Here is a 26,075-nt window from a genome sequence, read left to right on the forward strand (position 1 = left end):
GAGAGAGAGAGAGAGAGAGAGAGAGAGAGAGAGAGATAGATAGAGAGAGAGATAGAGAGAGAGAGAGAGAGAGAGAGAGAGAGAGAGAGAGAGAGAGAGAGCGCAAGGCCACTAAAGAGCTCTCTGATCACTATGTCCACTACGTAACAAAAACACCGGAACCACAAACACACAGAGATAACCCAGATTACTGTGCTAGGAACATGTTTGTGTGACAAAAAACTCCCTGTTTTTGGAGCTAAACAGGACCAGTCGACAGGACTAACACAACGCTCCTCCTGACTTCACAAAAAGCTTCCAGCCATATTATTATACAAATATATAAACACACACATAACTACATATAATATAGCTTCAAAATATATAATGTTAAAAGCCACAAAGAAAATGAGATGCTTAACAACCATGCAAGACCTGGTAGACACCAAAACTGCCCTGTCAGATAAACAGCGATTAAGGCTTTCATTTCTGAGCTCATGCAGCTCCAGACCATGATACTATTACCACCATGCTTGACTGTAGGCAAGAGACAGTTGTCTTGGTACTCCTCCCCAGGGCACCACCACACATGCTGGACACTTCATTCTGGGACGACGGCCACCGAGATCGAGTTGATGCATTGTGCAGCGTATGGTCTGAGCACTGACAGGCTGACCTCCCACTCCTTCAACCTCTGCAGCAATGCTGGCAGCACTCATACGTCTATTTTTTGAAGCCAACCTCTAGATATGATGCTGAACACGTGGAATCGACTTCTTTGGTCGACCCTGGTGAGGCCTATTCCAAGTGGAAACTGTCCTGGAAAACCGCTGTATGACCTTTTCCACTGTACTATAGCTCAGTTTCAGAGTGCTAGCAATCTTCTCATAGCCTAGGCCGTCTTTGTGGAGAGAAGCAATTCTATTTCTCACATCCTCAGAGAGTTCTTTGCCATGAGATGCCATGTTGAATATCCAGTGGCCAGTATGAGTGAATTGTACCCAAAACACCAAATTTAACAGCCCTGCTCCCCATTCACATCTGGAGCCTTGTACCTCTAACGAGTCACATGACACCAGGGAGGGACAACAACACAATTGGGCTCAATTTGGACATGTTCACTGTGAGGTGGACTCACTTGTGTTGCCAGCTATTTAGGCATTAATGGCTGTGTTGAGTTTTGTCAGAGGACAGTAAATCTGTACCGCTATACAAGCTGAACACTGACTACTTTAAGTTATACCCGGTTCAATTCTATAGTGTCGTCCCATGAACAGAGGGGTGTACTCACTTTTTTGAGATACTATATATATATATATATATATATATATATATATATATATATATGGTTTCTGACTTTTTCTTCTTTTTTTTGGGTTTGGTTTTGGTTTGTGGTGGTTGTTTTTTAACATGCCAGCTGTCGTTTAAACTGTGAAGACATCATGATGAATGTTTCTCATGTAACGTTACTTTTATTGAGCTTTTGTTCCATATTTCTTTATTTAAACCTTTTTAAATTTTAAATTGTTGTTTAATTTTCATAAAAATGTAACCTGACAATGTAGAAAAAAGTGTGTGTGTGTGTGTGTGTGTGTATCTGTGTGTGTGTGTGATGAAGAGAATGTGGAGATAAGTGTTCTGCTGTTCTCAGTGGGTTTGCCTGCATTCCGGCACCTTCTCTCAGTCATGTCAGAGCCTGCGCTATTGTTTCTCTACAGATGAGTCTGTCCAGTTCTCTTTATTCCCCCCTCTCTCTCTCTCTCTCTCTCTCTCTCTCTCTCTCTCTTTCATTCCCTACATTCCCTATTCCTTTGTTTCTGTCTGTAGCTCTCTGTCTCTCTCTCTCTCTCTCTCTCTCTCTCTCCCTTTCTCTCTATTATTTTCTTTCTCTGTCTTTTTTTTCTGTTTCTCTGTGTCTCTGTCACGTTAAACATTTTCTCTTTTTAATGGAACTCTATTCATCCCCCTCTCTCTCTTACATTCCCTCTCTCTTTCTCTCTGTCTCTCTTTCGTTCCCTCTCTCTCACTCATTCACTCTCTCTCTCCCCCCCCCCCAACTTCAGGAGTATTCAGAAGGCTGTTTCTATCTATTTTTGTTATTTCATTCACCCTCAGAGTGTGAGTGTGAAGCAGGGCTGGCCGTGTCTCTCTAGTCACTGCGTTTCTCCTCAGAGAGATTTATTCCTGAGTTTTTAGGATGTTTCTCTGAAATCGTTCCATCCTGCAGAAAAACAGCAGCACAACGACTCAGCAAATTTCTCCTCTCAGGATTCACTGTGACCCCTCTGATCCCACCAGGGGCTGACGCACACACACACACACTCCCTGCTCTCAGTCTCCAGTAATTAATCCACTAACGAGAAAGTGTGAACACAGCTGTGTTTCCACATGGATGCTCAACACACTCACACAGGTCTGTCGTCTGACTGCAGAACCAAAGGCCTCACACACTCCAGACTGACCCCGACCCGGTAAACGCCCAGCACGGGTCATGCTTGAACATTCCTCACTACAGTAATGTCTGTGCGGGTCAATAGTTATGACAACAGCCCAGGAGCAAAAAGGACTACATTCACACTACAGAAGTGAGGGGTCAAAGTTCAGCTTTGTCTACCAGCTTCTGTCTTCAACATCAACACACATAATCGCCACTGATATAATCCATCAGAATCCCAGTCACAACACACCTGATTAGCAGTGCATTACTAAAGGAATAAGCCACACTCCCATCATTTTACCACAGTTATGGGACGTTGGATGATACAAAAACAGAATAGAACTCCCTAACTCAGGGGTCGGCAACATGCGGCTCTTTTACTGCCCTGTTGCGGCTCCATGGTAATCCTAATCCCCCTTTACAGTAAAATAAAGCTCTGCTGATCCTTCAACACAGTTTAACAGTAAATGGTCTTAAACGCTGCAGTTAATATAGAAATGCTCATTCACCCTTTACCCCTGACGATTGGAACTTCTGGTCACCATAGAAATGCAGACAACAATCTCACCTAGCTAGCGGCTAACAAAACGGCAAAGAGGAAAATTTAAAATGGACATCGATAATTTGGAGATGAATGGACTTATTTACATTTATAATGACTCAAGCTGGTTTCCTGATACGTTTCATCTACAACGAGAAACTGTCAAACACTAAAAATTCACAAGGCTGAATGAACTTCTCATTCGCCAGCGTCTTTTTCAAATTTTCCCCTTCACCCGGTTACATTTTGGCACCTCAGGCATCATTTAAGGTGGAATGGGAAAATCTGAACAAGAATCTGGTGAACTTTGAGAGACATTTAACAAGAAACTGTTCTGCTTTGAGGAAAAGTTTCCTGCCGGAGATGCGAGAAAAGTGGCTCTAGCTGAGCAAAAATTTTAAGCAGAGCAAAGCAAGTCTGCATTTTTGTTTATATTTTTAGCCTATACTAGCACATCAGCACATACTGAGACATATTTACAGCCAAGATGGTAAAATCTACATGAAATATTGTGGCTCTCAAGGTGGTTTGATTTTTGTTGAAAGGGCGAAATGGCTCTTCTTAACATTTGGATTGCTGACCCCTGCACCAAATCATGAACAAACATTATAATGCATGGCTTAAAACAGCATTGCTTTCCTGAAACAATGACATCATAAGTCATAAGTTATCAGTTAATGTATTGAATGATTTAAAGCTTCAATTTCAACTTGTAAAAATAATACTTACTTTTTTTTGCATTTTCCAGTTTTTTATTTATATCTTTATGATTTCTTCCTAAGTTGTAAGGTTTAGATTTATCAGGAGATAGTCTACAATTCAAGCCAGTTAAAAGCCCGAAATTTGTTTACAACTTTGACTTTGAACCAGTTGGGCAGAAATCATCAATATACTTCTCTAATAACAGTGATATTATATATCATATACATATTTCAGTCTATACAGCACTACAAAACAAAGTAAGGCCGTTTAAATTGATGATGAGGACTGGAGGCGATAATTAGATGCCATGCGCTCTTCCACATGAAGGTAAACGGCGGCCAAATGTGTGTGTGACCCAGTGCCAGTCTCCTGCAGGTTTTTAGCACTTCCCCACCACAGGCTGAGAGCTTGGTGGTCTCCCTTCTGTCCCTGACAAAGAACTCATGCTTATGACGCCTCTCAAAAGACCCCTGATCAGTATCTGCTTCTTTTATATGGGTATTCATCACTACGCTGAACAAAAATGTGAATGCAAGACTTTTGGTTTTGCTCTTATTTTGCAGCAGTTTGATTTGTTTGTTTGTTTGCAGGGTTTACGTAAAACATGTTGCATATTTATTTCCGCTTGGTGTCTAAAAAAAACAATAAAACCCTGATTTTATGTCAATATTAAACAGGTGGTCCTGCAAGTTTGTGGACTGTCTGGCATGAGGACTTCAAAATATGCTGGGTTTAACGTTATAGGTAATGAATGTCTACAGAGTTCAACTCTTCGGGGAACACTACATAGTTTTAGAATTGAGAATCTTTTTGCCAACTGTGGAACTGGACCTCCGTATTTAACCCATCCATGCAGTGAAACACCCACCCACATGCACACTAGTGAACACACACACTAGGGGGCAGTGAGCACACTCGCCCGGAGCAGCGGGCAGCCCTATCCACAGCGCCTGGGGAGCAGTTGGGGGTTAGGTGCCTTGCTCAAGGGCGCTTCAGCCATGGACTGTCAGCCGAGGGGATCGGACCGGCGACCTTCCGGTCACAGAGCTGGTTCACTAACCTCCAGCCCACGACTGCCCCGTGGGCACAGTCAACTGTGCTTTAGGTGTTAACTGTACGCTAGCAATTTTACTGTAAACAGCACATACTTAGCTTAACACAAGGTTTTATCATCCTGTTTTACTTTCAAGGTCTTACGCTAGTACATAACATACTGCTGACCGGTTAGCATGAATCACTAGCATTTACCATTAGCTTCCCTTCATTTTAGCCACTACAGCTTTTAGCTGAAGCACTCTCTAGTCAAGGTTAAATTGAAATCATACTGCATTCTACTTTTGTTTTTCCAAGGAACAAGAAAGGGTGTCTGGGCTAGACTCAGTGTCTTTCAATGATGGGAAGGGGAGGAAAAGCATGAAATTATGGGTGAATATTATTTTCTACTTTGCATGTGATATAATTAGAGGTGGGCAGATTTTAATAGAAAAGTTGAGAAAATTCAAGAACAAGTAAGATTCTGATCCATTTTTACTTGAGATTGATGGTTTGGGGAAAAATAAAATCTCATTTTCTACCCCAGTTGTAGACGACTTGTTGATGTGGTTTAGCTCCCAGTATCATTTACTGACAAGTCTGTGTGACCTTTATGAGGACCTGGAAAGGGTCTGAGCATATTGGGGGGCATATTGACTATTGACTTCTAGTGTCTGTTAGCTACATTAGCCTTTTAGCTCTAGTTTAAAACTAAAGACACAAAATGTGGACACCATGTCTGATCAAATACTTCTGGGATATGTTTTTTGTTTTTCCAAACCATTTCGAGCAAAATCTATTTGAACAATGTTTTCAGACGCTCCTGGGGGATTAAGTGTGCCCCCCTAACAAAAATAATGGCTAAATGGTGAAAAGGAGGCACTATACCTTCATAACCCCATGAGGAGAGGTCAGGCTCTGGTCTTTGTAAAACAGTCAGGTGGTGCTATGTCAGTGTAACATGATCTAGGTCTTTGAAAGGCTCTCAGCTTTTGACACAATCGAATGCGACATCATGTTCTGAGTGATGAATGAAGTGTGCGCCAAACAACCGACAGCTTCAACACATGCAGCTTGGCTACAGCTGCAGATTTTCAGTAGAGGCTAAACAGGGTTTAACGGGTCACATATGACACGGATGAAGCCAACCAGACTTACTCCAGAAAGAATGAGGCGTAATGAGTGTGAGGCATGATAACATCGAGGCCTGAAGCACAACCCTTCGGAGAAACTTTGATGGGAAACGCAAGTTCCTCACCTTTTTGCTCTCCACCACACTCTCTCCCTCTCTCCTGTCCTCCAACACCCCTTTCCTGTGGATGAACCCCAAAACTCTGCCCGCACCAATTCCCTCTACACCTCCACCCCCAGCCCAACCAGAGCCCCCCTCCCAGCAGGCCAGGTGGAGGGCACATTTCCTCTGACAGGCAGCAGCAGTGGCTCCAGCAGAGAGCCGGCTGAGGGGCTGCAGACAGCAGATGGCAGGAACATATGCATTCACACAAGTCCACTTGCCACCGTCCGTTCACATTCAACACTAGCAGTAAACATGTTTGATTTTCAAAATGCATTTAACTATAACTCCTATAAGTCCTGAGCTCTCACTAGCACTTTACAATTCTACACACACTCTGAACCTGCCCAAATTTAGTGAGGAAAACTGTACTATGCAAGATTTTTTGTTAAAATTGAAAAAGTGGTATTACTCGTATCACTAAACCCATGTGCTGCTGCTGACCTGTAAAGCCTAAAACAGTAATTCACAAATTTAGGTCAGAGATGTCAGTCCATGTCATATGCCTTTACATATCACCATCACACAAACAGGCACGACAAAAAGGTCCAGCTCAATGTTTAAGCCTCAAATGCAAAAACAACATTATATTGATGAAGATATGATAACAGTAGTAAATAATTCACTTACATTCTTGTAAGACACATTCTTTACCAGGAAGAACAAGTGCATGGTGTCAGTGGTAAAGTTTGGTTGAGGAGGGATAATGGGCTGGGGCTGTTTTTCAAGGACTGGGCCCCTTAGTTCCAGTAAAGGATAATGTTGATGCTACAGCATACAAAGACACTTGAGACAATTATATGCTTGTTGTGACAGCTACAGTGGGACTTTGAGGAAGGTCCTTTCCTGTTCCAGCATGACTGTGTCCCTATGCACAAATCAAGGCCCATAAATAAATGGTTGAGGTGTGTGGTGTGGAGGAACTCCAGGGGCCTGCACAGAGCCCTGACCTCAACCCCACTGAGCCCTTTTGGGATGAATTTGAACGATGATTACAAGTCAGGCCTTCTCATCCAACATCACTGCCTGATCTCACAAATGCATATTTTTTTTAATTATATGTGTGCATATTCCCATCTTGTGGGAAGCCTTTCCAGAAGAGTGGAGGCTGTAATAGCTGCAAAGGGAGGCGACTCCATGTTAATGCCCATGATTTTAGAAAGGGATGACCAACAAGCTCATACAGGTGTGATGGTCAGGCGTCCACATACTTTTGGCAACATCGCATACATACTCAATACTCATGTTACATTACAACCAGTGTTAGCATGGCCAATGAATGGACACCAATAAGCATTATGACAAGGAGATCATGCTAATCTACAGGTATACTTTGGAAATTGACTAGTAGGTAGTGACAATCTGATAAACCAGACAAGAGCACGTTCAGTTCAGTAGTTGAGCACAGTCTGCTCTGCTGATTCAGCACAGGTGCAGCCTAAAATTCCCCAAAGACAATGATTTCATAATGCAGCTTTTCCTACAGCGAGGTAAAGTGGACACTGTGCTGTTTGTTATCATAGTCTGGGTTACATCACTGTAAATGATGCACCAGGGAACATAAGTGGTATGTTTATAATACATATAATCTAATAAAAGTTTAATCATTTAGCACTAGAAACCCTCAACACTAAAGAAGGTAGTAGTGGACATGTAGCTGAGTACAGTGAACAAGCCATGAATAGAAGAGAGGACATCAGTTCATTTTGACAAAACTGAACCATCACACTCTACCAGCATGTAGTTGACCAGCTGATTACAGGAGCAAGAACATAACATGTTTGGCTATGATGATGCTTTATGATAAGAGCAGCACTGAGTGTAGTAAACATACCTATCATACATGTGCCTGAGTGAGTTGTTATTATTTCAACAAGTCTAGGCAGGCCTAGCTTAGCTGGACCACAGTCCTCATACTCTACATTCCCAGTAGTTGTAGGTGGTATTCATAAAAAAAATCACCACATTTCTGAAATATAATACAGTATCACAGTATAACACACATCGGGGGACACTTAAAGTTCCAGCTGCCCTATGTACCATTTTTTTGTTCAAACTGAAAGAAGTTGCATTACTGAGTCAGGAGAACCCAGAACAAGGTAAAAATGGTGTGCATGTGCTGCTGCGGGTCCCAATAGCTGTTTACATGCAAAGATTTTTTCCAATCTGATTGAATACATCCAGCTTACAGATTTAGACTGAGGTGTTTATGCTCACTCTAATCTGTTGAAAAATCTGTTTACATTAACACTACAAGTAATCCGGTCTAAACTTACGCGCATACGTAGAGTACACTTACTGTAGACGTTACCTTGACAACGAGCATCACGTGACTCCAGTCAGAGTGAGATGAGCAGCAGTGAGCAGTGCTTGTGTTTTTAACTGCTTTAAAATGATGTCAGACTCAGGAAAACATTTTCCTATTGTTCTTATTAAAGAAGGGAGAGAGGAAGATGCCGTGTTCTGAGACAGAACGATCTTTTAAAGATCAGAGCATAAAATTAATCTCCTCTGCAGACCATACTTAAACTTTCTGATTGGGAATGTAATCGGATATAGGCATTTATATGGTTTTTATTCATCTATTTAATGGATTATTTACAGGATTACCCACCTCATTCAGTCGGATAAAAAGTGTATTCCAAATGGCCTCAATTGGACTAGATAATTCCCATTGAGGAGTATACGCAGATGTATTATATTCCATTTGAGCTATTAGTCCGATTATCAATGGATTATTAGGGTGCATGTAAAGTATATAATCATTTAAACGTTAGAGGTGTCCAGCCAGTTTTCAGAACTATGTTACATATTAATTTCACACAGACAGGCTCAAAAAGAAGGTCCGGGTCGATGTTTAGGTCTCAAATGCAAAATCAACATTACACTGATGAAGATATGAATACAACAGGTTATAATTCACTTACATCCTCAGATGACATGTCCATCACCTTTGAATGGTCTTTCAGTGAGCTCGCAATCATCAGATTCATCCCCTTAGGGAAGGAGCCCAAAGCACAACCCATGTTACAAAATATTCTTCTGCATGTTGCATGCAATTACACACTACAGTGTAGCTTTAATAAGGGGGTTTGAGGAGTTGTGAGTTGAAGCTTTATCTCTGTCCAATGAAAAAAACAGTTCAGTGAAAGTTGTACCATCACATTTACAACAGCGTTTTAGGGCCACTGGTAATAAAAATAAAAAAATAGTAGACTTTGAGAGAAAAGTTGTACTATTTTGAGAAAAATTTATAATATTATTATTAGTGATAATATTTCAAGTCATACTACTTAGAGAAAAAGTATATATCAAAGTGGCATAAATACCAGGAAAGATCGCAATATTGTGGTCAAAGGGAAGGGAGCACCTCCTCGTGTTAAATGAGGGGCGCTGAGTTGGTGGAGCTATACATTCCTATCGATTCACCCATAAAGAAACTCTCTGTCTCTCCTGACACATCAGAACCAACCTGTTATTAGTATAAGAAACAGCTGAGCAGGAAACTGTTTATTTACAATAAAGAGCCAGACGGACTCGGAGAACACTGTCTGTGTTGTTGAAGGAGGATTGCAGGCAGGGTGGTCTACTCAGCTATTGGGGGCTACATCACCACGCCATTCAAAGAGGGCATGAAGTTTCTCAGACAGTGAGATGATAATCAAAATGATCGATACACAGAGAGACAGGAGTGAGGGAAACTCCGGGGTCACTACAGCAACTGAGGCCCCAATGCGTTATGGCAGCCCCCCTACAGTTAGCCCACTTTATACTCCAAATATTACGACTTTATTCTTGAAATATTATGACTTTTTTCTTGAAGTCTACTTTTTTTTTTTATTCACTGTGGACCTAAAACGCCGTCGTGCACCTTTGATTTAGCCATGAACCTGTTTCCATTCTCAGCCATGTCCAGATTCCTGGAACATGAGCCACGTTAACTTCATCATATGGGCTCTTTCTTTAGAACAAAGCAATCCCAAGAAAATTAACCATGAAAATTGTCTTCCACACATGAAAACCATGGCCACATGTGGGAGGAACCACGGAGGAACAGCGCTGATCTAGGATCAGTTACCCTCTGTGATCTATATGATCATATTAGAGTCGAAACTGATCTCTGACCAGCAGTCCAACCCTGAAAGATTTGTATGACCCCCAAACCTAATCAAGCTCCTCTAGTTAAGCTTACAGGCTGCAGAATCAACACACTTTCATCTCTTATCTCTCTGCTCAGCACCTCTATCTGCATACACAGGCTTGGGTCCTCTGGAGATGTTCTAAAGTCATTGTTACGAAGCACCAAGCCATGTGGGATAAACATCAGGAACTACCTGCACATCTGGGAGGCACATGCTGCCTATGTCTGCAGGCAGGGGAGAGCTGTGGGGGGACGAAAAAGAACACCCTTAACACTAGCATGACATGTTACAGCTAACCGCAAAACAGAGGCGTCCCACTACAAAGCCCTGCTTCTGTATTCCCCTCCAAAACAGCCACACTGCCAAGCAACATGTGAAATATACATCCGTTATCACAGCAGGTGGGTCATACATAATGGAGAAATCTTCCAAAACAAGGAGAAGAAGCACAACCGTTAGTGTAGAAAAGGGTTTTCAGTCATGTACTCTGGATATGTACTTTCAGATACATGTTTGTAGAAGAGAAATTCCAGAGAACTTGTCGAGAAGAGAATTATCGACCGTTCTACTATTTCTTTCCTGAACATTAGAGGGCGCTCCTGAGCAAGGCCAAAATGAATGGGTTGAGATGGAGCATTCAATAGAAAATGATAGCATTTGATTGCAAAATCATGGTTGAATAAATCAATATTATAATATGAAAGAACGCATTCATTATAGGAGTTATAGGAGTTTATGACGTCAGTGAGCACGGACAGCCAATGAGCTGCTCCACTTGCCAACCAATCAGCACACAGTAGCAGTATTGCTAGCTTTCTGCTGTGCAAAACCCCTTTGCCTTTTAATGAAATACAACCATCTACTTTCTAAAATTAAAGGAAAGTTCTGGGCAAGTGCTTAGAAACTATTTTAGCTTTTTGTTTTTAGCCATTCACTCCCATTTCCTGAGACTCGCTCAGATGTCTTTACAGTGGTGGTGACAGGAACCAGGATCATGATTTTATAGTCACTATCCAAAAAAAAAATGGGCCAACTTATCCAGACATCAAAAATATATCGGAACGCTGGCTTGATAAGGCCGGCAACTGACTGTATGCCATGCTCGGACCACCAGATTACTGTCTTGCATATAAGGCCTAACTAGTTTTTAATCTCCTCAAATGGATTTTAAATTCACTGCATTTGATTTTGCAAAATAAGCTAAAACAATTATTGCAAAAATGAATGATTTTGATGAAAATGTTGTTGCTGATCCTCTTGCTTTCTGGGTGTGTCCACTGTGTTTTCATACGTAATGTGATGGTAAAACGGTGGCAAGTTTTTTGGCGACTATTTTGACTCACAATACCCTAAATGTGCCTCTTTGCCATGAACATAATTTAAAAAATGTCTCTCAAAAAATCCTAAAGCAATGTCTTGGAAATCGTGCAGCATATTGGTAACCGCTTCAGACGCAGTCATTTTTTCTAGAATAGCCTGTTTTACAGCAAACAACTCTGAATGACTTTGGTTACACCTGAACTACTGAATTATACAGAAAAAAAAAACATGAAATTCCATTTTAAGTCATCTCAAATTATGGTTTCTGACTCTGTGACACACTGTTGCCTATGGCTACATTCACACAGCAGGTAAAAGTGGCCCAAATGTGATTTTCTCACCAAATCCGATTTTTGTTTGGCTGTTCTCGTTATCTTTTAAATGTGATCTGCATGCGACATCAGTCTGAAAAGATCAGCTCCCAAACCGACCCACATGTGCAAAAGAACAACGTGTCATGTTGCTTCACGCGGCTCATCCAGAGGTAAACAGTCACAACTGCCAACGAACGCCAGCCGCTCCCGGGGGTTCAGCTTCGACTTCGCCAGCATCACAACAATGATCATGAAGCTTCACTGACTGACAGCTGGGCTCATCACCCAGAATGTGTCTGACCCATAAAAAGGTCAGTCACTAATTTGGTTCGTGTCCTCTGATTCTTTAAACTTTGCTTTTAGACTTTTAACTGTTCTTTGACGCTGCAGCCTCGTTCTCCTCCGGCCACGTTCGCCATTTCTTTCTACATCTCTTCAAACACAGAGGCTTTTGGATGAGTCTCTTCTAATTTTCTGTACAGAAACATCAGTCTAAATGTTTATGAGTCTCAGCACCGTGATATTATAACAAATGTGGAGCTGGATTGCCGTAAAACTCATGAATTCTGATCTGGCTGTTCAAACTGAGTCGCACTGCCGCATCGGATTTCAGTACCACATATGAAAGTGACTCGAATCGTAATTGAAAATGTCAGATTCAGTGCGCTTTTGCTGTTCACACTGACTCACAGACACACATCTGTGTCACATATGGGGAAAAAGGATCAGATGAGCGTTTTCCCATATTTACCTGCTGGGTGAACAAAGCCTATAAAAACAGGCAAAAGTAAAGACAATTCAGGCTTCAAAATGGCTGTTGCTACTGTTTTAGCTAGTGCTGTTAATTTTTAGCTGCTACTGTTTCTAATTCAACTGTGCAAAAGTGATTTTTCATCAACATATTCCATTTCATATCACAGACGAACGCTCAACGTCCCACCTGATTAAATAAGAAAATAAAAGTTGAAAGGCTGCTGGGGATTAAGTAAATCTATATCACTGATGCTCTGTTCAAAGGTCTGGTAGAGAAAGTGGGAGCTGCTTTAAATCAGAGTGTTATCCTCAGCAGCGCTACAGACTCTTTTATAGCCGCCCGATGAGGATTTACGGCTCTTTTCCAGCCTTTGAACTTTCCACAGCGCACAGAACGTTACAGCAATGAATCCAAGCAGGTACGGAGTGGAGAGAACGCTGTAAAGGGAAAATGCACCTACAGCAACAAGTAACATGGAGATGTTTGAGCGGAGGCTGGGGAGTGGGGGGAGCACCAAAACACGTTTAGATGGGTTGGTATAAAGAGCGTGGTCATATATTTTTAAAAATGTAAATAGGAGGAAAGATTTTATGGCTGCTTTAAAGGAAAAGGGCAGAAAAAGGGAGGAAACACTAGAGGAGGGAATCAAAGAGGAGGGAATGGGGCTAAATGAATAAATTAGCGAGTAGCGAGGCGTTTGAGGCTACTGAGGGATGCACACATGCCTCAGAACAGAGAGAGTGGGTTCATTTAAAAGAAAAACAACACCCCAGCATAGAGCAGCTGGAATCATACGGATGCAAATCTGAGCCCCATTTGAATATTTAAAGCCAGCGGGAAGGATTCTCTTTCTCTCTCTCTCTTTCTCTCTCTCTCTTTCTCTCTCTCTGTGCATGTGTGGTTGTATGATGGGGGCTGGGGAAAGCGGATGGATCAAGCCTGCACTGAATTGTAGCCCATCTCTTGATCACTGTTTCCACCAGATCAGCCTAATTCCTTCAAACAATCATATCAGAGTAGAATAAGCCCCATGACGGTCTCTCTCTCTCTCTCTCTCTCTCTCTCTCTCTCTCTCTCTCTCTCTCTCTCTCTCTCTCTCTCTCTCTCTCTATCTCTCTCTCTCTCTCTCTCTCTCTCTGAGAGAGAGAGAGAGAGAGAGAGCACAAACTGTGACAGTACAGGCAAAGGCAAGCTGGAGCGGCATGCATGCAGCTGCTTCAGGCCTGTGCTGAATTGCATTCATCAACTGCAATTCCAGCAGATACAGCAACTGCTCGCTGAACTTCACTGCGTCCAACCAAATAAAATGTCCCTGGACATCATTCTGTTGACCTGCGGTTTATAATGAGTCAGTGGAAAAGCGGAACCAGGGTAAGTATTCCTGTGTTGAAGAGCAGGTCATGAAGTAAACTCAGTGTTCTGTCTGCCTCAGTGTTCTGTCTGCCTCAGTGTTCTGTCTGCCTCAGTGTTCTGTCTGTCCTGTTCAACAAAAATCAAACCAGCTTGGGAGCCACAACATTTTACATCCATTACAACCAACTTAGCTGTAAATATGTCTCAGTCTGTGGCTGCTGTTCTATTATAGGCAAAAAATATAATATAATGAAAACACAGACTTACTTTGCTCCGCTTTAAGCTTTAGCTCAGCTACTGCCACTTTTCCTCAAAAATGCAAAATGTCTCTCGTTTGCTTTTTTGCAAGGCTTGTCGTTCACCAGATTCTTAAACTAATTTTCCCGTTCCACCTTAAATGCTGCCTGAGGCACCAAAATGTAACTGTTGCACCATTTAAGGTGAAACGGGAAAATTCTAACAAGAAGCTGGCGTACGAGAAACTGACTTCAGCCTCACAACTTTTTAGTGCGTGACAGTTTATTGCTGCAGATTAAATGTATCAGGAAACCAAATAAAATGCTTATAAACGCAAATCTATTCATCTCCAAATTTTAATCTTATGTTAATCTTAATCCAAATCTTAATCTTAAATCTTTTCTTTGCTGTTTTATTAGCTTCTAGCTAGGTGAGATTGTTGTCTGTGTTGCTATCATGACCTGCAGTCTGCATGCCAACCTTCAGGGTTAAGGTCGGTGAATTGGCAGTTCTAGGCTACATTAACTCCAGCATTTAAGATCATCTATTGTTAAAACTGTGCGGAATGATCAGCAGAGCTTTATTTTCCTACAAAGGAGGATTATTTTTACCTACAAATCTAATTCTGCTGTGGAGCCGCAACAGAGCAGGAAAATAGCCGACACCTGAGCTAGCACTATTGCCTCATATTAACCTTCAGAAATCAGGATCAAAAAGATTGTTGTTGTCTTGTTGTACTATTTATATGAACTGACAATTACATAAATCACTGCTTACTTTTTATGTCACTAATTACATTTAAATTTCTATCCTCCAAGATAGTAGTAATATGTGCAGTAATATAACAGCGTCACATGAACATTGACAGATTGTCACCATGTTTGATGCCATGGTGGCTAACTAGATTAAGTAGGGTACTCTTGAAAGTCATGAAATTTTAGCTGACGATTAATTGTCATATAAAAAAATGCAATCAATGATTTAATTGTCTTTCTTTATTCACTGTATGCAACTATTAACATACAAGCCTAAAGTGGTCAAGCATGATTAGCCCAGCAAGATTAGCCATCTTCTCTCTAGCTAGGTTTAATTAGTAGATAACACTGGTTGTCTTTTTGAAATACACTGCAATGTTTCACACATACTGTCACAAAAACAAATGTCTGCCATTACACCAAAGCACATGCAGAGTTAAAAGCTGCATTTTCTTTTTTTGAGAGTGACAATATACATAAAAAAAACACTTTGCTAGCATACATGCTAAACACAGTAGAATTAGCTACACAGCTACATAAACAAACAGTATTCAGCACATCTTGTAAGTATACTAAAGTACAAGTTCCATGATGTGTCTTTATGAACACATTAACTTATATGCAGCCAATTCACATTTTCTATCTGAAATTAGTTCTGAAGGGGAATTTCTTGCCATTCTTAATTTACACAAGTCTTCAGCTGTGAAATGTTATGGGCTATGCTGTTGTAACATGTGCACGATGTAGTGTGGGTGTGCCTGAAAAAGACGGCATCTAAAAGGCAGCATATGTTGCTTCAATGTATGTGTATTTCAGCATTAATGGGGCTTTCACAAATGAACACACCGCTATACCATGACACATCCTGGCTTTTGAACTTTATGCTGGTAACAATCTGGTTGGTCCCTTTCGTCTTCGTGCATCAGTCCGTTTCAGCTGAGTTCGACAAGTTAGTGTTTCAGGACCTTGTTGACATATGAATTCCCTCTCTACATATTACAGTCTTAACTCACAACTGTGGATGCAGTGAGGAGCAGTGTTTACCGACAACAGTTTGTGAAAGTAAGCTCATGCAGTGATGTCCATCACAGAAGCATGTCCGTTTTTAATGCAGTGCCTTCGGAGGGATCGAAAGTCAAGGATTTTCATTGGTGGTTTTTGGCCTTGTTTTTTATGCACAGAGATATTCCTGGATTCCCTGAATATCTTGATAACATTATGTACCATAGAGGCTGAAATACCTAAAATCCTCGCAGTTACTAATTGAGGAACATTAGTCCTCATTCACCAATCTTTCATAAGAGGATATTTCTTCTTAAAACCTACTTTTCACAGAGATTCTGACATTCACCAGTGTTTTCTAATGAGGGATTTGTTCTGAGCAAAGACGCAAATAATTCAGAAGTTTAAGAATACGTCACGTAGACTTTTTCTTAGGACCTTTCTCAAGAACACATTTGAGAAACAATTTTTGGAAGATATTGGTGAATGAGGCCTGTTGTTTTTAAACAGCTGGACTATCTGCTGATGCATTTTTGGCCTTGGCCTTAGGCCTTTTCTGGACGTTCCTTCCTATTATTAGCCCTTTTAAAATGTTTTAACAAAGTTCCTGGTTTAAAAATCCTCCGTCCCAACTTGTTTTGGAACATTCTGCAGGCCTCAATTTCAGAATGACAGTATATTTACGAATAACAAAGTTGATAGAATAAAATATAAAATCTCATCTTTGTACTGCTTTCATCTTTTCACTTCATTTAATGAAGTTACAGGCGAGAAACAATTTATATAAAAAGTACAGCATGTTTTTGTTATTACTGGCCACTGAAAAAGATGACTGAAATTAAACCACTGGTTTAAGGAAACTTAACTGATCAGTCCTTGCGGATGAGCTCATAGTCAAAGAGTGGATTACATCAGCCTTGGAAGAGGAAGTAAACTGACATCCCGTCAATGACCCAATGACAAATGACCATGCAAACAGTTGGGTCAAACCTCAGATAACCTGCCATAACTGTGCATTTGTGTAATATATTGGCATATTTAAATAATTAACCCTATCATATCTAACGTAAGTAATTCTACTACAGTATCACTTCAGACTGTTTTGGCACCTTTATTTTTAAGCGTGTACCAAATATTGACAGCAACAAGTCGATCCAATGTAGAAAACTCAACTGTTTAAGAGAAAAAACACTGTTCTCTCAGTGTATTTGCACTGTCCTTCCTCTGAAGATGCAACAGACATCAATCGCTCTGACTGTGCAACATCCTCTATTCACAGGCAAATCAATACGATGTAAACAGAGACAAACTGATAAAGTCAGACTTGCTTACAGAGGCACATGTCACCCTCCTCAAAATCTCAGCAGCGTCAGCAAAGACCATCATGAGATTACACCGTATCTCAGCAGAACCTGCTCTTACAGGCATGCCTCACCGGCTGAGCAAGACTAAACAGCTATTACACCCCGACATGGAATTTCATTAAGCTGGTCAATTGTCTTGGTCAAACATATGCTTACTTAACAGCAGCCCATCAGCAATGTTAGCTATGTTTGTCATGCACGAAGACCATGAAGGAACAGCTGATTATGAGGAGAATGAATGTACTATCTTCTTTTTGCACACAAGTAGGCCATGGAATTCTTAGGGTACTTCAGACAAGCTTTTGTAAGGGGGTATAACGATTTATTGATTGGTTCTATGCCTTGATTCTAAAGGATATGATGTTATTTTATAACAATGTACATACATCACTGGTTTTCATGCAGTGAACAATATTTTGATTTGTCTTTTTGTCTGTTTTGGGGACAAGGTTGAAAAAGGTTCGTAATCATCTCAGGATTTTCAGGGGAACTCTTCTTATGCAGCGAAATTTCTGCATAATTTAAATATCAAATCACAGCAAACACGATGATTCAGAGAGGTTTGCTGTGATATATGCAGTTCTAGATAAACTTGCCAATTCAGATTTCTTAACAGTGGTGGTGATAGGAACCAGGGGTCATGAGTTTACAATGTAAATTTTATTTACTATGCAAAATGACCAGTGAAGCTGCATGTGCTCTGAGTTATGACAGTGAATGCTGATGATGGTAAAACAGTGTAAATCAGCTCTTTAGGGACTATTTTGCCTTACAACAGCCTGCATGTGCATCACCACCATGAATGGATTTTTTTTTTTTTTAAGTCAGCATTTTCATTCCATGTAATAAACCATACTGCGTCAAACCGACCGGACAAGTCTACACAACCTTAAAGAAGAGCTGGACGTGGTGTGAGTGAGCTGAAAAAGGTTTTTGGTGCTGTATTTTTCACATTTGGGCTATTTGGGTGACTACTGAGTTATAGTGTTTTCTAGCTATTTTAGTCTCACTGCTCCAATACAGTAAGCATGTCGAACATGTCGACATCGTCTGGGGCAAGGGGGAAACTGAAAGCTGTCACCGAACCATTTCCTTTAAAAGCTTCAGACGTCTGGTTCCTGTCACCACCACTACGAACAATTTGGTGAATCAGTACATTTTTCTAGAATGGTACATTTCACATCAACCCACTCTGAATGACTTTATATCTCAACTATTTACTTATGCAGGCATGTCAAAACACAAGTGGAATTTCTTGTTGAATGTAGCATACATTACTGAGAGGAACAGCATTACAAGCCTAGAGTGTACATCCCTAATATACACCACAGTAAAAGAAAAATCCCATTAACCCCTTGCATCTATCACTTAGCCCTTACCCCTTTTATTCACGTCCAGGGGTAGGGTGTCCCTGTTTTGTTGTGATTGAGGGGTAGGATGAAGTGTTACGACTACATGGCCCTCCAAACAAACTCCAAACAGTGTGTTATGAGAAAAAATAAAAAACAGCAAGATGACTGCACAAAACCCACAAACGTGAGTATTTTCTCCGTTAGAAAATTCCGATAACCATTATATTATCTTAGTTTAATGTCATTTCAATGTACTATGGTCCTATTCATCATAACAAGCATAAAAAATTGCCAGCAGTATGCTAATGTCTGTGCAGCTAGCTAGCTAAATTTCCCGTTCCAACTTAAATGGTCAAGAACCGCTGCTCCATTTAAGGTGGAACGGGAAAATTCAAACAAGAAGCTGGCGAAAAGCTGACTTCAGCTTCATATGACCATAGAATTAGGCGTGGGTGATAATAAAGAATTACTGCATAATATTTATTCCCCTCTTTGAAGGTGTATGATGCCCTAAATGTAACTCAAGCCCAGCAGTGACGTTGCTGAACTTCACCCTCCTCTGCTGTCACTGCAGACCAGCCGGGTTGTCTACAGAGCAGCGCCAGTAGCTTTTAATGAAGTAATGCTCTTTATTATTTGAGGGTCCCACTTCACAGAGGAAGATTTCAACCACTACCACTTAAATCAGTTTCAAGGGGTGACTTTCAAAAACAAGGGGGAGGGGTAAAAATAAGGAAGGGGATTGGGCCTTAGCCTGTCCAAGAGCAGGGATGGACGCTGGGTTTTTAAAGGTACTAAACACATCAAGAAAGCAAACAGCTAGCTCGGAGGAAACTCCACTATGTCCTCATAATACATCACAGCTCACTCCAGACTCCAGAGACCCTGATTAAGGAAGTTTACCAAAACAAAAAGGATGTTAAATAAAAGGATGTTAAATAAAAGGGTCACATGCAGGAACACAGCACTGATAGTGCATTCATTAACCTGATAACAAGATAAACTCACATTAAGCTTCCCTTCACAAAAGAGTGGGAGAGCAGGGCTTGGCCGTGTGCCACAGGAGAAGGCCTGGTTTCTAGGTAGCTCTCCAAACACTTCAATAATCTCCTTCCCACTAGGCAACCATGCACTCCCCCTAAACGACTGAACTGGCCAAGCAAGCACACCGTGAGGCCAGCACAGTCATAATTTTTGTTAATTACGATTCACTGTTGTCTTTTCCACACATGAGGGGTGCAATAAACAAGCTGGAAATGAAAGTTCAGCTGAAACTCTGCAAACACAACACCACCTCACTGCTGAGGTAAAAGGGCTGTGCAGCTTGGATGAGCTGGAGCCAGGAGAGGAAAATACTTGAGTACTTGTACTTTGCTACTATACTTGAGTACTTGAGATTTTAAACATAAAACTGGATAAACTAAATACACCTACAGTTACACTTATCATATGGATGAACTCGTGCTGCATGTGTCAACACTAAAATACAAAAACAAATCATATAAACAGCAATAATAAATTATTATAAAGTAGTAACACAGTAGAATACAATATAATACATATTGAACACCTCAAAATGCATTATACTGTATTTTATATTGGTTATATTGTAACCTCAAGTGAAAATAAGTTAACACGCCCTTTACAAGGACCTTAAACATGTAATTCTTCTGCAGATTTTACTGCACGATTTCTATGTGTTTGATGAGTTTGACATATTTGGAAAGATGTAAATTGTACCATAACTTTTGCAGAGGCCACATTTGTTATTTGTAATGCTAAATAAAGTAAATAAACTGGAATTGTGCATTAAAATGTGCAGAAGTCTGTTCTCTGTAGAGGAAGTGTTCACTTCTGTTTGCTTAGAAAATCAAAAATTATACGGAATTTGACCAAACTTTTACATACGACCGTAAGCCAACGTACCAAGATTTGATTTTAGGCCATTTGGACCCTTTCTGTTGTTGTTTGTTGTGAAATTGTGACACAAATAGAAAACAAACAAAACAGAGATACAAGGCTTTGCTCCGGCAGCAATGATACACTTGAGTAGGTTTAAATGTCAAAGCTTTTTACTTTTTATATTTTTGGCTCCATTTTGCCACTTTTAATTAGGCATGGATGACCAGAATCGGCCAAGTTTGGAACGAGCGATCGCCTGAACTTCACTGCAGTTCATGAAGCAGGTATGAGCCCTTGCGCTGTATTTGAACGCTGCTGCCACACATGTACCAAAAAATCGCAACGTAATTCTGCATGAATCAGTCTGCTACACAGCAGTGACACGACCAAGCCATAAACGTCAAGGTGCGCATCATCTGCTGTCAGGAGTTGACATAGCCTTATGATAATTACACATGATAGTCATATGACATTGTTATGTCACTTAACATATGTCATGACATGTCAATGTTATGTAGCAGGGTTCAGGTATCACCCTGACCAAACCGAACTTTGGGCACTTATGAAAAAGTGCTGATAAAAGGTAAAAGCATTTGCCACAATTCCCATACTTTTACTTAAAGGGGAATTCCACCAATGTTTTAAAATTTCTGCGTAATTCAACCTTTAAGATGTGAACAAAGTTCATCATTCAGAGTGATGTGCATTCATTTGATGTTCTAGAAAACGTTACAACTTCAGACAATGGATTTTGATAGGAACCAGAGGTCTACACCACAAATAGAGCCAATTATTTACTATCCAGAATCACCAGTAATCCTACACGTTCTCTGAGTTTTTATATGGAATGTTTATAGTCATAAATGAGTTTTTTTAAATGTTAAATTCTTCATGCATTTTATGTACCCATTTATCTCTACCATGAATATATTTTTTTAAATATGTTTTAGGCAAGAAATGTACTCCTTAGACACCTGGTTCCTATCACTACCACTGTAAACAATTGTGACTAAGTTTTTCTAGAATGGAGTAAATCAATAATCATTCAGAAATTTTAAAAACTGGTGGAGAGCCCCTTAAAGGAGCTGTAATAAAGGGGTAAATCACCAAATCCAGCCTCTCTAGCAACTTCTTGAAAGAGTCAAAGATTAAACGCTCAGACGACAGTGTGTCGGCTGCTGGATCATCCTACAGAGCGGGCAGGCTGAAATTCAAACACTGCACACCTCCTTGCTAAAGACCGCCTCAAAGTTTCCCACTGAGCGCAGCTCTGAGCACAGCCTTGTGTGAAAATCATCACCCCTAAAACTATGAGCAAATACCACGATCGGCTCAAAGCAGGTCACAGTGGAAACCTCACGTCCTGTAAACTCCAGCTGTGAGCTACTTTCCAAGGATGAACCCTTTCGCTACATGACAATAAGCTAATAATACCTTCAACAATGCCCACCATCATCACATCTGTCCACAATTAGACTTTCACTCACAGTCAGCTGGTTTACCAAGCAGAAGTCAGCATGTTTAAGTGAGCATGCATGTGGACAGGGTTACTTTACTGTGTGCTGTACCCAAAGCTAAGAATGCTCTCAGAATCTGTTATACAGGTTGCTTTGTTCTGCCACAGCCTCAGCGCTTTAACTAACCCAACCTGGCCTGGATTAAACACCTGAAATACCAAATAATGAACCTCTCGTCGGGTCGGCAGCCCCTCAGGGATGGAAATGAGAAAGGCCGGGCATCCTAAAGGAGGAGGACTTTGTACAGATGCATCCGCAGCTCACCACTAGACAAACAGACCTGTGTGTCATAAAAGTCGACTCCCACAGAGGACTCTATGAACGAGACTGGATTTGACTACACTTAAAGGGCCCACATCTCAAAATAAAAAAGTTAGAGTTTGACATAGCATGCAAAGTCACAAAGTCCATATATATGAAAACTAAGCTGCAAAAAAGCCCATTTTGAAAGCACTGCTTTTTGTGATGTCACAAAAACCAACACATGTTCAGCTTACAGCAGTTTAGCTCCACCCATTCACATTAAAGTTATAAGGAGTGTCTCAGCTTGCACTGCTTTATCAATACGGACCGCAAAATATAGGAGAGCCAATCAGAGGAGAGGTTGTTTACATACGCCAGTGTGAAAGGAATAGTAACAAAAGCAGACTGTTTAATTCTAAGGGATAAAAATATGACATATAAAAGTGAATTAAGACTATGTTTCACTGCATAAAACCACATGACTGGCATAAATGGACCTCGGAGCGGAAAAAGAATAAGAAAAAATGTAGGATGTGGGTTTGATGGGCATCAACAACAAATGGTGAAAAGTTGCGCTGGCGTTTCCACAGTATGCCCATTTCTTCAGATGTCCAGAATTGTGGACTGTGTGAAGTTAAAACAAAGGCATGACTCAAACCGGAATCATTTCCCAGATCAGCTGTTTGTTGACACTACAAATCACAGACAGATCAAAAGTTCCCAACTGTAAAAGTTTCTGGCTAATAAAGGAACGTGAGTAAGCACACACAGTGACATGGACTGGTCAGCTGACCACATAATTCAACAATGCAGGAGTTCTCATAAACCTGGTCATCAGTTTGTATGCACAATAGTGAATGCAACTGCTCCATATGCTCCCAGTGATGTGAGTGGCACAGCGCAGATTGAGGAAAAGTGGCTTTAGTTACAGTCCTCAACAACAGCAAAGCTCTGAGCACCAGCCAACAGGCTTCCCCGCTCATAACAGAGCAGAGGTCAGTCTAATCTGTCAATGCACCCACCGCTTACCTGGTCACTTCATTAAAACCCAGGGCACCTCAGTCATGATCCCCAGGTTGAAAGAGTTCAGACAAAGCTCCGCTGCAGAGTCTATGCGCTTAATGTAACACGCATCAGCGCTTTTAAATTCCTCAGAACAGGTAATGCAGGAGGAAAAAAACACATCGCTCAGCTCCTCAGCACGGCAGCGGTCTCGATGCTTCAGATGAGCTCCATCGGAAAAGCAGAATATTATACTGTAAAATTATTTTAATATGTGGAGCACCCCTCTCCAGGGACTCCGCTGAGCCATTCCACCTCTCACTTCTGAAGCAGGTCGACTGAACTCAACGAGCCGCTTCCCTGGACGATACCATTCGACACGCTCACGGAGGGGTGGGCGCTAGGACCCGGGAGTAGTCGATTTCACGGATAAATTCGCAATTTTTTTTTTCGTTTTCACGCAGCTTTTAAGAAACACGTCAGTCGATATATATTATTACTATGGCTTGTAGACTGATGTAGTAATGTAGAGGTTTGGTGTCGTTAGCGCTGAACGCTGTGAGCCCGACATGAATGTGGTCGCGTCTGTTTACAGTAGGAGTTAACGTGGGCGCTTCTGCCTTTAGCCACTTTAGCTTAAAACATCTTAAGCCAAAGTTTCCGCAAAGTGGCTGCAAACTGATGGTTTGAAGCAAGGGAGACGCTGGCTGCTCTCGAGTTCAGCATGTTGGCTGTGTGCATGACATGTTAAATGATCTCCTGCTGACAGCGTGGAGCAGCGCTGCTGGCTTGTGAGGAGGTCTCTAAACCTTCAAGTACTTCATGGTAACTTGGTGCATTGTTCTCCTCGCGTCACTGCAGGCTAACGCTGATCTTGTTGGTGGAAAACCCAGAACGTGGTTCGTCTGTTTTGAGCCAACCTGAGGGATCAAGGCCCGCAGGTTCATTTGCAAACCAATGGACTCGAGCACAGCTTCTATCTGGGCGCTATTCTCATGTAAAAGATGGTCATTTAAATGGACTACAGAGCGATCCTGCTCGCTGAAGCTTCTCCAGCTCCAGCCTGCAGTTTAAAGCACCTTTTTATTGAGTAACAATAACAACAACACAGAGAGGCATGAGGACATAAGGGGACATGAGGACAAGAAAGAAATAAAGATAAACAGTTTGCTTGGGGGGCACTGTCACTTTAAACCGCACTGAGACACTTTATCTAGACACTTTATCCACTGCTTTAAGTCAATATCATGCTGCTATAGCAAACTTGCACTCTGGACTTCATATTGCTGCTAACTGCCTACTCTCCTACTCTCCCTCTCTTGTGTACTTTCTATTTATTTATCTATTTTAATAACAGCTCTTGGGTGTAAACTGGACCATGAGATCTTAATTTCGTTCCACCTCATGTACCATGTGATGCGAATGACAATAAAATCTCCTTGAATCCTTGAATCCTTGAATGGGGGGGGGGGGCTCCCATTTAAGTGGAAAAACAATGTAAACGGATAGAGATTTTATAGCATTTCTATTCTTCCTATTTTAAAATTTTCAAGATGTAGACTCAGAAAAAAGGCCTCATGTTACTGAACTTGCATTTGTGAATGAAGAATTTAGCAAGAAGAATCAATTAATTAAAATAATAATAATAATGAAATACATAATAATAATAATTGACCCATATTAGTCCCACAACGGGGAAATTTCACCCCCGCATTCTAACCCATCCGTGCAGTGAAGCACACACACACACACACACAAGTGAACACACAAACTAGGGAGCAGTGAGCACACTTGCCCAGAGCGGTGGGCAGCCCTATCCACAGCACCTGGGAACAGTTAGGTGCCTGGCCCAAGGGCACTTCAGTCACATACTGTCAGATCGAACCGGCGACCCCGCCGTCACAAGGCCGGTTCCTTAACCTCCAGCCCATGACATGAACAGAAATAGTAAGGCAGAACTGATTCTTGTTTTAAGTGCAACCATCAATCCAAACAATACATTTAAAAAAGTGAAGAGAAATCAACTAGAATATTGATACATATTTTGAGAAATCGCGCCAGAATTTCATCAAAAAAGGACAGCACCAAAACAAATGCAACCGGTTTCAGGATGCTCATTACAGAAGCTGTAGCTGGAGTTGATATCACTTTTAAACATCTGTAAGAATACATTCACTGGAATATATCTATGGATCACTTCTTTCATTTTGTTTGTAATTAAATATTTTTGGGGTAAAGTCCAGTCCCGCTTTCCATCTTATTTACCGAGACATTTCATTAAGAACAAACAGAAGAAGAGACAACACATCATTGAAAGAGAGAACGTATTTTGTTATTATTTTTTTTTAAGCGCATTTCAGTTCAGAAAGGGTCACATGTTTTATCCTGTTTTATTTAAAGGGCAATTCTACTTATTTTTCAAAATTTCTGAGTAATTAAATGGTAAAGATGTACATAAAGTACTTTACAGTGGTTTGTTTTGAAATTATCTGTTTTAGAGAAACTTACCTAGACAGAACTGTTAACAGTGGTGGTGATAGGAACCAGACATCCGAAGCACTTAACACCTCTAAGGGCGTTTTCACACCTGAAAGTTCAAACCCAGGTTCATGGATTTATTACACTGTATACATTCGATGCTGTTAGTTTTGGTTTCACATGGCACGCACACTAAAGAACTGAGACTACCTCTTTTCTTCGGACCAAATTTTGGTCTGAAGCTCCTTTCACACTTGCCATTTTGGTTCAGACCAAACTGAAAAGTCAGAATGTCCAGACCAAACATGGTAAGTGTGAAAGCACCCTAAAAGCGACCTCGCAGCAATGGTTATGA

The 26,075-nt window shown here is 41.0% G+C and overlaps 1 protein-coding gene across 3 annotated transcripts in view; it reads right to left on the reverse strand.

The window, feature by feature from the left end:
• Positions 1 to 26,075, reverse strand: part of si:ch211-169p10.1 (coiled-coil domain-containing protein 120) — a 99,588-nt gene that overhangs the window by 23,392 nt on the left and 50,121 nt on the right. The window contains exon 1 of one of the 3 annotated variants that reach the window (XM_037535763.1): positions 23,270 to 23,566. The exons of the other annotated variants lie outside the window; for them this stretch is intronic. The gene's annotated coding sequence lies outside the window, so the exon portion shown is untranslated. Of the gene's footprint in view, positions 1 to 23,269; positions 23,567 to 26,075 lie in introns of those variants that run through there. 3 annotated transcript variants of the gene reach the window in all.

Source organism: Pygocentrus nattereri, chromosome 28 (assembly GCF_015220715.1).
Source record: "Pygocentrus nattereri isolate fPygNat1 chromosome 28, fPygNat1.pri, whole genome shotgun sequence".
In the NCBI taxonomy this organism is placed as follows: domain Eukaryota; kingdom Metazoa; phylum Chordata; class Actinopteri; order Characiformes; family Serrasalmidae; genus Pygocentrus; species Pygocentrus nattereri.